The sequence below is a fragment of the Barbatula barbatula genome, assembly GCF_947034865.1.
Source record: "Barbatula barbatula genome assembly, chromosome: 23".
NCBI classification, from domain to species: Eukaryota; Metazoa; Chordata; class Actinopteri; order Cypriniformes; family Nemacheilidae; genus Barbatula; species Barbatula barbatula.
This window is the reverse complement of record NC_136786.1, coordinates 17,188,046-17,201,940: the sequence shown is the minus strand read 5'-3', so window position 1 is coordinate 17,201,940 and position 13,895 is coordinate 17,188,046.

Below are 13,895 nucleotides of genomic sequence, written 5' to 3'. Positions count from 1 at the left end.
TATCAAATTTGAGTCGGTTTAGAAGAGGAGCAGGGTTCACATCACAACTATAACAATAAAGATTCAGAGAACGATATTGTTGGGTTCACTTATACTTTTTTCCAGCTGAAAAGACGTTTAGGAATAAAAATAATAGCATTAGCCGCAGGTGTACAGTACATTGATTTTAGTGATTTGGAAAAATGCAGTGCGCAAGCTTAAATAAACATAAGGTTATCGTCATCATCCGCTAAAATATAATTATAGTCATGGTTCACTATATAGTTATAGTTACAATGTGAACGACCCCTAACACTGGATACAATCTAATACCCAATAAAAATGAAAGTAAGACGTGGATAAATTAAAGCATGAATGCATACATTCAAATAAATAATATAAAAAACATAAAGAAACGAGAAAATCCTTGCTAAGTATTGTGGCACGATAATTAATAGTTGGACGCTAAAATTGAAATTGAGAATCAAATAGGATTAATTGAACAGCCCTACTCTATATGAATGCGTATATTCAAATCAATTGCATAGGCCCCTTCATTTACATGCACGGACCCCTCAGATATTTTATGCTGCGATGGCGGGAGCACAATATTATTCTTTTTTTTATAAATTACGAAAAGATGAACAAGAAGAAAACAAGTAGACTGACAAAGATAACGCTTACACTGATTCTTGTTATGTTGCAAGACTTTTCTCCACAACATCTTTTCTCTCCCTCGAAGAACTTCGCTTGTCATGAAAAAGGTAAGCCAATGGTTTGACTGGTAGCGCAAGTACCAGGATTAAGAACCGCTAGCTAGGCTATGTTAATGTTTTCTAAACCGGTGAAATGTGCTGTATAATATAGGTGTATCATTTTAGTAATAGATAGAAACCTAATGAAATGGCTACATATACATAATGGCCCCCTCATTTACAGACGGGCCCCCTCTTTAAAATTAAAAGAATTCTGGCTACGCCACTGGCACAAATATGAATAGGAACGACCTGAACAACAGATACACAAACTAACAAGACTATTTATACAGTGTCCAGTCTTAGCTTGCAATGAGGGATAAAAATTCAAAGCGGTATGGAGAAAAACACCTACAAAACTGTCTTTGTACGCTACATTCTGCTGCTAAACTGCTCTGCTGTGCAGTAACAGGCCCATGGAGGATGAATGAACAGTCAGATGAATGTTGTTTGTGAGGGCCAAGAGCTCGGTCAGCAATATTTACTGCTAGCCACCACCTCCTTGCGCCGGAGGTTCACGGGGGACGGAGGCAGATTTCTAGATCAAGATATCAAGTCTTTTCAGCACACAAACCGGCTTTTGTCTTTAACATTTACATCAAATAGTCCATACTATCATACATTTAAGAGATTTTTATTGTGTGGTACTCCAAAACTACACCTAGAATTAGGATGGGAATGTCATTTTATTTGTAATTTCAAAACAACCTTGATGCACTAAGGCTGCTTTTTTATATTAATCCCAATAAAGCTTCTCATCGGCACCTTGAGCATACTCTCTCTGTCTCTCTGAGTCTCAGCAAAACATCCTTGACCCTACACAGCTCAGCTTTTCAGTCGAAGCTTGCTGTAAGTGCGATCTTTCATTTTCATAGTCATACCGTGGACATTCATCATACCAGAGACATATCCTGGGCGCCCTGTCACCAAATATGCACAGGTTTGATGTAAAGTGGAGAAAAATCAATACGCGCAGTTGTTAGAGTACCTCTCGTACTGTGATTATACACAGTGCGCATTACACGGCAAACAAGGGTTAAAAGCTCCCCTGTCCCAGAACATGCGGTCGGGGTCACGTATTTGGGAATGTTTAATGTCTTTCGTTTCCACGTGTTCAGACTCCGTGTCTCCAGCTGCAGTCTCCACAGGAGAGGGGAGAAATCCTATAAATATTTCCTATTATTAATGCTGAAGTGTGAAATTTCTGGGTCACAAGAGACGCAGAAATAATCAAATAATCATCGGTGGGGTGAACAGATAACCCTGCCCCAAACTCATGGCATAGAGTAGCTTTAGGAGTTTCAATTTTGTTAGGTTATGTATATATAAGCTTAACAGTCATGCATCATAAAAATGCATATTTTGTGAATTTGTATAATTAAAAGCAACAAATTAAGCTGTTAAAGTGACACCGCTGAGGTTTAGTGCACTTTAGCTGCGATGCGACTATAGGACAGTTCAAACACATATAGGTCAGCTAACATGACTCAAAGACTTTATTCATCAGTTTCAGCGCTGGTGAGACTTTAAAGTTTGTTGATTGATATTTGCTTTGATTAATATGCTTGTCTAAAAATGGGATTTAAAATGAGCGCTCTATAGAGAAAGAGATTTTTCATTGTCACTGTTCTAAACCAGTTTGATTTACATATCTCTCTCTTACTCTCTCTCTCTCTCTCTCTCTCTCTCTCTCTCTCTCTCTCTCTCTCTCTCTCTCTCTCTCTCTGTCTGTCAGTGCTCAGACGAACCTATTATCTGCTCAGCATGTGCAAAGTTTCAGGTCTCCATTCATCTGCCGTGCCCAGAAGCAGCTATAATAATGAAGCCCGTATCAGCTATGTCAAAGGAACACTAATTCTACATTGATTTAAGCGATGATGCCAGTCACGAGTGGCCCGGCCCACATTTTTCACAACATCCTGTTATCGTTTAACATCACATATAGGAAAATGCTGCAAAATCCAACCAGGTGGCCACAAAAAGGGCAGATGCATACTAATAAGAGAAACCTTGTTAGCAGGTGACTTTCCACTTGAAATAAACATGTTCATTAATGGTGTTTTGCATGGCAAGGTAATGATGAGACTGAGCACTTGTTGTTTGACGTGACAACCAGTAATTAGCTTCGCTGACATAACACACTGAACAATACTTCTGCTTTTGAGTTAAGAAAGCTTTTCTAATCAATATGCTAAACATAGACAGAGAAAGTAAAGGGTTCAAGACTAAATGAAAAAACGAAATAACAAGGCTAAGAAAACAAAATGCAGGAAAGACCCTGCCAATGATAGCCAAATCTTTCCGATTTTGATTAATGTTAAAGTTGGGTCAACAAAAATTTTATCATTGTTTCCTTACCATTAAGTAAAGTTAACAGAAATCGAAAATGTGTTACTAAAAGTCTTTTACTTTCAAGCCAAACTGCTCGACTTAATAAAAAGAATCAGTATACTGAACTCAAAAGGAACAATGTGTGACAGGACCTTACAATGGAAATAGTTTACATCACTAAATCCATTAAATTACTTAGAAAATTTTGGTAAAATCTTCTGTACGCTTTTGTAACCTTGGTTGGTTAAATTCAGGAGAATCATCCGAGACAACAGTAGTCGTTTGAATCATTACATCCTTTGAACCAGCGCTAAATCTCTGAAGGTCTCATCCTAACATCAAGAACTGTACCCGTGACATAGCTTAAGATGTTACTTGGACTCACTGGAGTTAATCTAATCAAGCTTGTGTGCTCACTGAGGTTAATTGTATCTGGAGAGTCCAGACACTTCCTCTGATCTGGCGTATATGATGCGTTTCCTGACAGCCTCATTTGTGCTCGAGGGCACCGGAGTCTTATGTTATAACCAAGCAGAAAATGAACATCAGTTTACCTCTTACCCGCATGACAAAATGGACCAAGTAGAAGCCAAATATGCGCAAACGGTCCTGGGTCAATATCTCCAATAACTACTAAATGAAGTTACACTAAACATAACCTAACCTCTTCAATCACAGTGTAGAAGCTTTCAACTGTCTCAACTCTTCAACTCCAATCTTAATTCTGATCATGTGAAACTCTACATCATCAAGTTCCCCCGGTGTATACAAGAGTATGAAAAGCAGGTTTTGAAAAGCTTTCCAATCCATAGATCATTATCAGAGGGACTGTGTGTCCTGCAGTCAGAACATGGGGACTGAAGACTTCTTAAGATCGATCTATCAGACGATTAGACGTGCAAAACAGGTCAATAATCGGCTTTAAAAAACAGTGAAAGAGCATTTGGTTGTACAGCCAATGCTGAACATAAACAGTCTGATCTCACAGGGATCTCATGATTTCGTATGAATTCCTATATGAATTGTGCAAAACAAGCAAAAATAAAGCTCCACCCCAACCTCACTGTTACGGTTATGTGTGGGTCTGTCATGTCTTTTATTTTGAAGTGTTAAGTGTAGTCATTGTCACATCACGTCACATCAGGTCAGGTCTTGCTCGTCGATTATTATTCATGTTATGGATTTATTAAAGACTTTAGCTCCTTCTCCCAGTTTCATGATTTGGGCAACATCCTTAGGGCCAATTGACAATTGCGTTCAGACGCGGTTGAGAGCAACAGGGCTAAATGTGAGTACGCCCTTACGCTCACCCCTAAACCCCACTATCACCAGGGCAAAGCACATAAGATATTAATAAGTGTATACCGTTCTGTACTTTGGATGTTTAAGACCTTGGTAAAAGTTTGTCGAAAGCGTACTAAAGGTCGGTCTTTACAGCCATTTTAAAGTATGATCAGAAACGCGGTTTCAATAATCATGTGACAACTTTTCCCACTGGAAGCTTCAAAAATTGTAATCATGCCACAAAACGCAGATCTAATTTCAATATTCTCACCCCTCAAGGTGCCCAATTCCCAGGTAGGGTTGGGATGGATTGTGAGATTAAACATAGTGGGAGCGGCAGCTGTAGGGAATGTTCTAGAGGTGAGAAGACGACAGACTCCAATACCTCTGACTTTGAGAGGTTGTTGGATCTCATCACAGAGGATTCAGACTCGCCGTCACGTGATGCCCGAGCACTGACTGCTCCCCACAATGAAAGGGAATATATTTATGCTCCCGGGCATCTGGCTCTCCTACTGTTTTATGGAAATGCTTTGTTTTCCTTCTCAAGTTCTGTTTTGGTGGAGAACAGAGAAGGGGGTTGAAGAGCTTTTTTCACTTTTTTCAAAATAGATTCTAATCTAGTTAACATGATTTTAGGCCATTTTAAAACATTCAATCGGATTTGAATCAATATCGTTTTTAAAACGTTCGCAAGACTGCGTATTACTATTTTAACCCCGTTTTATTCCTTTTATACCGTCTCTTTAACCGGGCCACCGAAACCAATTACATTATGACCCCATAAACCCTTTGATTCTGCCAGCACGACTTTATGGTCTCCCAGCGTGTAAGTTGTCTATCAGTAAATGGAGGGGTTCAGCCGCCCCTGGTGAGGGCTGATGGATTCAGTTGACCCGTGTTTACCTGCCGAGCACCTTGCTCAGACCCTCTCATCTTCTGCCTTCTCCAGGGAAATCTGCAAAGAGCAGGTGCCCTTATCAGCATGCTTTTCTGACTCGCCTGCCAAGCCACACTCTCAATGACAGCAAGCACAGAGGGCCCGTAATATCCCTCGACTCTAACAAAATTAAAGCGCAGAGCAGGGAAGCACCCAAATGCAATGGCCAAAGATTTCCTGCCTGTCACGATACACTGTTGACTGTATAGACGTGTGCAATGATGGAGTCAGATGCATTAGTGGCGAATCATCACATGTCAGTGTGATCCTTAGATTTAAAAGTCTGTGCGTTTGTATGTGAACAAGCAATATGATATGCAGTAGCCCTGGAATGTATTTAGATATGTAATGCAATGACAAATTTAGGAACGGTATTAACAATAAACGAATAAATAAATAATAAACAGTTAAAAAAAACCATAAATAAATGTATAGTTATGATAATGATAATAATGATAATGATAATATAAATTAAGAATAATAAAGCAACGAATATTATAATTATTAATTATAAATAATAAAAGATATATTTTTTATATAATTAATAAATACAGTTTTTAATTCTTAAGCAACAAGCACCACTTCTTTGCTAATGTTTTATAATATATTATAATAGTATTACATTATATTAGGTATTTTCTTGTTTAATATTTTGTATCCAATTCACTAAATTGCCTTAAAATAAATAAAAATAGAAACAAATGTGGCAATTCTTTACCAACAGCATAAACTTTGTGCTGTACATTGAAAAAATATGTGTAAATAGCACAGCCCAAATAAAGAGTTAATTGCATTTTATTGCTCTCTAGGAAAAACCATTTTACCGAGATATCATTTGATCACCTTTCTTTTCCTACATGTTCTCCCGATGTTCACAGACAACAATTGATTTAGCTATTAAAATGTATGTCTAAATTCACAGACTTTATACAAATGAGATAACATGTCAATTGTAAACATGTATCTCTAACAACACAGATCTCAAGGTCAGATCTTGCAAATGTGTCTCCAAGAGAGAGAAAGAGAGAGAGAGAGATGGACAGATTTTGCAGTGGTTGGAGGGAAGCAGGCAGTGACATATTGCTGGCTATGAGCACATCTCCCTTCCCTTCTGTTCATGCCATATATCAACCGCAGCCAGAGTCGCTGTGACAGGTTTGTCAGAGGTTTGGCAATGAAATCATCTTCAGTCTGTGAGGTTATGATCACTTCGCCATGTTAGTGCTGGAGGAGATTGTCACACACTGTCACACGGCCTCTTCTTTTACTACTTTACAACCATTGTAGAGTTGTAACACGCAATATAATCTGAATCCATTGGATGTGGTGACTGGAAAAGAAATTATTCCAAGTTTGCTTTCAAAGCCTATACAGTGGTGGGCATCCGAATAATACTAAAGGACGCAAGACGTTGTGTGTGAATTATTTCAAAGGATGCTGACAGCACAGAGATGAAGTTACCATGAGTCAGAGGGAGTCGCAGCTTATCACTCTACATCTGTTGAAGTTGTTTAGTTCTATAGTATTTCCACCTTTTAGGCACCGATCCGTTGAACCCCTGGTGTATAAACGAGAAGACTATTACACATGTATAAAACTGAGAACGTGAGATAAGACAGATTTCTTTTCGAAATGAAATACGAGATCACGCCTTAAGTGCTTTTGTTTAGCGTCAGCCAAATTGAGATCTCCGAAAAATCCAGTGATGAAACATAACCTGACACACACACTGAAAAGTTTTTGGAGGCGATAACTGCTTTTAAATTCTGTGTGTACGGAATACACGAGTCACTTCTAATCATGTTTTGGCATCATAAGGCCATGTACAAGAAATATAGATGCTAATAGTCTAGATATGTTTGGTAAAGAAATACCAGCGACCACACAAACCATGAAAGTAAACCATGCTTTGTCTACACCCGGATACGTAAGAGATCTTTAATTATTTCTTCTAGACATGAATGAGATCAAATCTAAAGCTTATGTCTCCTGCCTCTCAGTTATTTCTCCTGAGAACAAGTCCCAGAAGTCTCACAAATGTCTTCATTAGAGATCTCAACTATGGTACATTCTGAACTCAGATTTGTCATGTCTGATATCAAAAGTCAATATTAAGATTTCAACATAAACTCAAACATCCAGATTATTTTACCTTTACAATCAGAGCCGATCCTAGATGTCTGGGGGCCCTAAGCAAGCCTTTGTGGGGGCCCTTGTCATAGTTCAATTTAGATAAACTGTCATAACTGTCAACTATGAGAACTAAAGTGTAAATAATTCTTTACCTAAAGTAACGTGTGGTTCTGGAACCATCTCGCTGTCAACAGTTAACACGCAAATGCGATGTGTTTTTACCAACTAAAATGAGTGATCAACAAAAACAAAACACGATAAATATAGTTTACTCAAGAAAGCTAAGCATACGAAAACACATTGATAATTCTCAAAATTTGATGACACAATAATGACATATTATCATGGGCAAACATACAGTGAATAGCAGTGGTGTGCATTATAGCTGACACCCACATGAACACAGCTGGTTTTGCGACTGTAAGTCATTCCCTTTAAACGCTATTGAAGTTAGAAACGTGTTTATTAATGTGTAGTCTATGTAACTTTGGAGACGGTCCCTAAATTCAGACTATCGAACGTCCAACGTCAAACTAACTTTGTGCTACTGGATAAATACTGAATTTGTAAATCTGTCTGCATAATTTGGCAAAACTAAATAACATACCTTCTTGTTCTTTTGCATCGTGTTGTTGGCGGTTTTTTTCCGGCTTCAGACGGATAGCTCTTTCATAGCCATGGCCATATGTAAACATACATCATCACCTGCTGTGCACTATACAGAGACTTATTAGTAATTAAATAAAAGAAGTCAAGTTATACAAATAGGGTCTTGTTTACATTATAGTGTTTTTGAATCGGTACTCAAGGGGGCCCCCTGGTGGTGCAGGGGCCCTGCGCAACCTGCGTAGTCTATGTATAGAGAAGATCGGCTCTGTAGTCAATCTACATTTATTTTACTCCTCCCTGCTCTTCGAGTATTCTTTACACTAAAATATGAACGGCAACCGTATGCGTGCAATATTTGATGATGAACAAATCTACTTCCCATGATGCATCAGTAAAAGAGAAGACTGTAAAACATCTAGTTTTATAAATATGCAAATGAGGGTTCACAGCTGTGTACATTAAATGGGATGTGGCTGGCCCTTTTGTAAGTGTCCAAGTGGCATATGGCCCTCCTGAGACAATCTGGAAAGATGGCAGTCTCTGTGCTTAGCTGTTTCTCTTTGCTGCGTGAGGGAATTTAGTCATGACAGTTTTTTCTAAGGGCGTGACCTACCCTCAAGACACAATGACATTGTGGTTTCTCTCTCTCTGTCGTTTTTTACGATTATACTTGTCTCCTCACCCTTCTGTATTCTCTTTATTAGTGCTTCAAAACCAGCACTGATCGGATGACTTGTAACATTAAAACATTCGGTTTCATGTCTGGGCCCAAATAAAATATCAAACATGTCACTTCATTTGTCTTTTAATGAGCCATTAGATTGTAAGTGGGATCTTTATCCATGCTCATTAAATCTGTGTTACGAGACATGTCTAAGTAGGCGCACTGAATAGCATGCGATGCTGACCGGACCTTCATCCATAAAGTCAAAGTTCAGAGAAAGAAAATCTCGTCCAATATAAACATGCGAGTCCACTGTACTGATGCAATTTGGTTAAATGAACCTGTTTCCATTGACGGTTCACACTTCAAAGAGAAAAACCTCAAAGAAATATCATCTAGAGGTACATATTACACTAATCTTCCTGCACGGCGTGAATCTTCTATCAAATCAGACCTTTGATTGCATTATACATGAAATGTACTCAAAAGTTGTCTGATGCTGATTCGCACAGACTTGAGATATCTACTGCAGCGTGCCGGGCTTGTTTGAGTGCACGCCGCTAATGAACTGCTAATGAAGATTAAGGCAATGATATATTGTTGTGAAAGGCTTTCATGGATGTTATCAGAGTCAGAATAAGCAAAGAGGATTACAGATGGTGACGTCTGGATGCTTCAGTCACCCACCACCGCTATAACAGAGAGACAACGAATGGAAAGTCTGTATCCCTTGTTGTGTTGATCAAAGAGAACGGCAGAGGACTAAAAAGCTAACGAAACGGTAGTGACTTTGTTGTCGTTGTTATTAAGGAATGAAACCTCAACTGAAGCACTCGTGAGCAATGAATCATGATTTCTTATAAATTTGATGATATTAGAAGACGTGACGCTGTCTTTTACATATTCCACCTAAACTCTTCATCAAAAATATTTGGTGGAAATGTATATTTTATGGAATATTTTTTCAGTGTTTTAAATGATTGCATGAACCGATTACATTAAAATGCATTGATTTTTTATGAAATCGGTAAGAAATATTATTTTACGTAAATGTTTTAACGTCTCAACTGTTTTGTGAGGTATACGAATGGTTTTAATCTTAATTTAGTATGTAAGCATACGTCGTAGATATAAAAGTCAACGGTCTCATAGAAATCTTCATTCTTCTTGCAGACAACACCTGAAATGTATAAACATACACAACGTTATTTTAAGTGATCAATTCTGATTATAAAACAATTAATCACATCCAATAAAAGTTTATTTTACAGTAACATAGGTCTGTGTACTGTGCATAAATGAATAAACGTTTATATATCATTTTCAATTGGTAAATATAAATACATACATTTAAATATTTCCTATATATATATATATATACATGTATGCGTGCATTTTTGTGTTTATACATGCAAAACTAATATGCAGAGTACATAGACATATATTGTGTAAACACAAACTTTTATTCTGGATGCGATTAATTACGATTAATCATCTGACAGCACTAATTAAGATACCGTTTATTAAAAATAAACTAATACCACATTTATGTAGTGTTACATTATTAACAAAATCAGCATCATTTCATTTCATTAATGACTATCTGAAGTAAATGACTGATATGTGATGCTGAATTAAAATATGTTATGTATGCAATCCTATTCAGGGTTTAACCAGAATAGATTTCAGGCTTTAAAACAAATGAAGGTTGCGTATCAATCAAATCTAAGTACAACAGCGTAGAAATTGTGCTCTGGATTGTTTCTAGATCTAATTAAAAGTAGAACCTGTGAAAGAAGATTGAATTAGTTTTCAGTTTTGAGTTAATCTTCTTCCGTTAAGGCACAGAGTTCATCGTGCGGGCGCGAGGTTCCGCGTGACAAGGTGTAATCTGTCTCTTCACACCATCCCGAGCTCAGCTTTGATCACAGCGTGTTTGATGGGAGATATCGGCAGATCTCATCTGACGCGGCACCTGTTCAGACCAACGGGATTTAATAGAAGGAAAACAACTCAACAAGATAATGCACTTCTCAGCGTGCTCCGCACCCCGCGTATGTGCTTTCAAGGGCCTCTCTGGGGTGAAATTACAACGGGGGTTAATGGCGTATCTCAGAGATAGTCAGGGGCTGCGTTGGATTATGAAGGACCGTTTCAGAGGTCATTCTGCCTTTGGAGAATAAATGACATTTTGAGAGACTAATAAGCGTTCTAATGAAGCAGCGTTTTCATGAGGCACCTCAACAACGGTTCTGACCTCAGCTTCTGTTCTGTGATCTTCAAGATTTTTTAATCAGTCTCTAAACAGGCATGAGGAGAAAAACACCAGTACAACATTTGCACAAAACCCTATTGATCCGACGGAAATACATATGACATAGGGATAGTTCATCCAAAAAGGAAAATTCTGTCATCATTTGGTCAACCTCATGTCTTCTGCAAAACACATAAGAAAATGTTTTGAGCAACGTCCCAGTGGCTTTGTGTCCATACAATAGAAGTCAATGGGGGCCAACGTTGTTTGGTTTCCAACGTTCTTCAAAATATCTCCTTTTGAGAAAAAAAGAGAAAGTGATAAGGTTTGGAATGACAAAAGGATGATTAAATGATGAAAGATTTTGGGGTAAACTACTCCTGAAAGTATATGAACCAGTAATGGTTTCACATCGCATTATCCTGGTGCATGAAACATAATCGTTTCCATGAATAGGTTATCAATATAATATATTGTGCCATGTCCTTAACAGTACATACAAGGTAACAATAATTCATTCTTGGTACCATTTTGTAAGTTACATATGCACAAATTTGTTGAAATGTATTGTGGCCTTGGATGGGCACTCTTAAAAATAACGTTTTTTTCACAGCTCTTTCACAACCATTAATCCAAAGCTTCTTTGAAGAACAATCTCTTTTTTTTGTATAGTCCGAAGAATCTTTTTTCGCCACTTTTTTAAAAGAGTGTACACTATGTACAGTAATAATGTTGTGTTGTCATTCTTTGCTTAAAAGAACTTCTAAAAAGGGCCACTGCAGAAATGCGGTGACATAATTTAATGCATCTCAGACCCTCTAATCTGAAATCAGGGTGTAAAAAACTACTATCGATATGTGCCGCAAGGCAAGCAGGGTGATATATTATATATGTGGATATATCTACAGCATTTTCATTTCTCATACCCCTCACAACTGAATGTGTCTCAGATTGCCTCTGCTGCATTGTGATTCATGGCATACGGGGAGAATTTTTTGCTGCCCTGCTCGGAGACACGTGAGCACCTGAGCGGAGGTCAGTCAGGTCACCAGAGGACGAACATCTCCACCTCAATACAAAAGGATGAAGGAGAAAATGAGCTTGGTGCAATATCAGGTGACATGTACAGCGCAAACCATCATACCCACACTACGAGCACACACACAGAACGGTGATGAAGGAGTGAGTCACAGCACAGGTGACACAAGTAAGGAAATAACCCTGCCAGCAGCTCAGCCCTTGAATGAATGAAAATTCGACTGGAGCGATTTTCCAATTTGTGTCTGTTTGAGCAGATTGGTGCTTTCAGAATGCCAACGTCAGACGGCCCCTTACACATTATTCATGTCTCTGACGGCCAAACGAAGTGCAGCATTACAAATTAAGGAGGGAAAACTCGAAACAAAGTGCTCTTGAGCCACAAGTACCGGACGAGAGAGTCCGCCATTGATTTCTTTAAGCCTGGAGTTGTATTATGGATGCAGTTGAATATCTGAGAGAAGGGGGATCAGGATTTTCATAATCTTATGATAAAGAAAAGGATTAGGAAGAAAGAAGGGATTAATTCTGCGATCTGCCAATATGCTGGACTAACACGTTTCCAGGGAAATGATATATCCCGCTGCAGCACTGCGGCCCAGAGTAACCCAATTACGCTTCCCTCGGGATTTCATTTGGTCATGGCATGCTTCAAATGGTTGACCTTAGGTAGACTTCCACTGCGAGTTATCTCAAATCTCACCTTTAGGGTTTCTTCGGTATATTAAGAGCTAAGTAGAATATTGGTGGTGTATGTTAATAAGGAGATTTACTGGTTAATGCTCTGTTTTATTATCTTACAAAATCAACACAATCTCACAGGAATTCATAACGATTTTACGAGGTGGATAAATCGTATGAATTCGTTCAATTTGTTTGTATGTTTAAGTATTTGCTTTCGCAACAGTGACGTGAGGTTTAGGGGCAGGGAAAGGGGAGAGGTTCTAGTATTGCGTTTTTCTAATAATCGTACATTCTTGTACAGATTCATTCGATGTAGTCATCTCGTAAAATTTGTTACGAATTCTGCACGATCAGGTTGTACAAAATGTTAAATATTCTCCAATAAAAACTGTCAAGAACATGTACAATTTCAACCTTATGTTCAATAAAAACAGAGAAATTAGAACGTATAATACTTTTAATTTATTTCTGTTAATTGACCGATAAAAACAGAACCTTGCTTGAAGAAGTGATCCTAAATGCATGGACTTTGGGCCTAGATTATGCTAAACAAAATGAATTTGTTATGCATTTAACAAGGATAATCTGAATGTAATTTAGATAGACAACACCCAGATTAAATATTTAATCGTAAATCAAATGTTCTTATTGTGGGTTAGAAAATGAGGTTTCATGAGAAAAATCTTAGTTTGTCATTCATTCTGTTCCTCCAATTTTACCCATGTTAAATGTATACGCATGTACTGTCTGTACATGTGTTCCTGAAGCTCAGTTCTTAAAGTGTTGGCATTAGTAGTGCAAAGGCCATAGCTTCGATTCACAGGGATCGCACATAAAGATCAAGTCAAGTTTATTTCTATAGCGCTTTTTACAATGGTGAATTGTTTCAAAGCAGCTTTACATGGAAAAAACACAGGAGAGGAAATGAGTGTAAAGAGTACAAACAGAGCTGACCATAATAAAAGTGATGTTTATGGAATTTGCAGAAGATATTTAGAAGTCTTCCTGTGAGAAAGCCAACAAAGCCACGGCAAAGAACCAAAACTGCAATGATGACTCAGCCAGGAGGTCCAGTTCTCAACTGACGCATTACAGCTGCAGTCGGTTAGGCAATAACATTACATACATTTAGTCATTTTATCCAAAGCAACTTACAAAACGAGGAACATTAGTAGTGATTTATTTGAATTTACATTTCTTTGAAAGCTATTGAGGGATGATTTT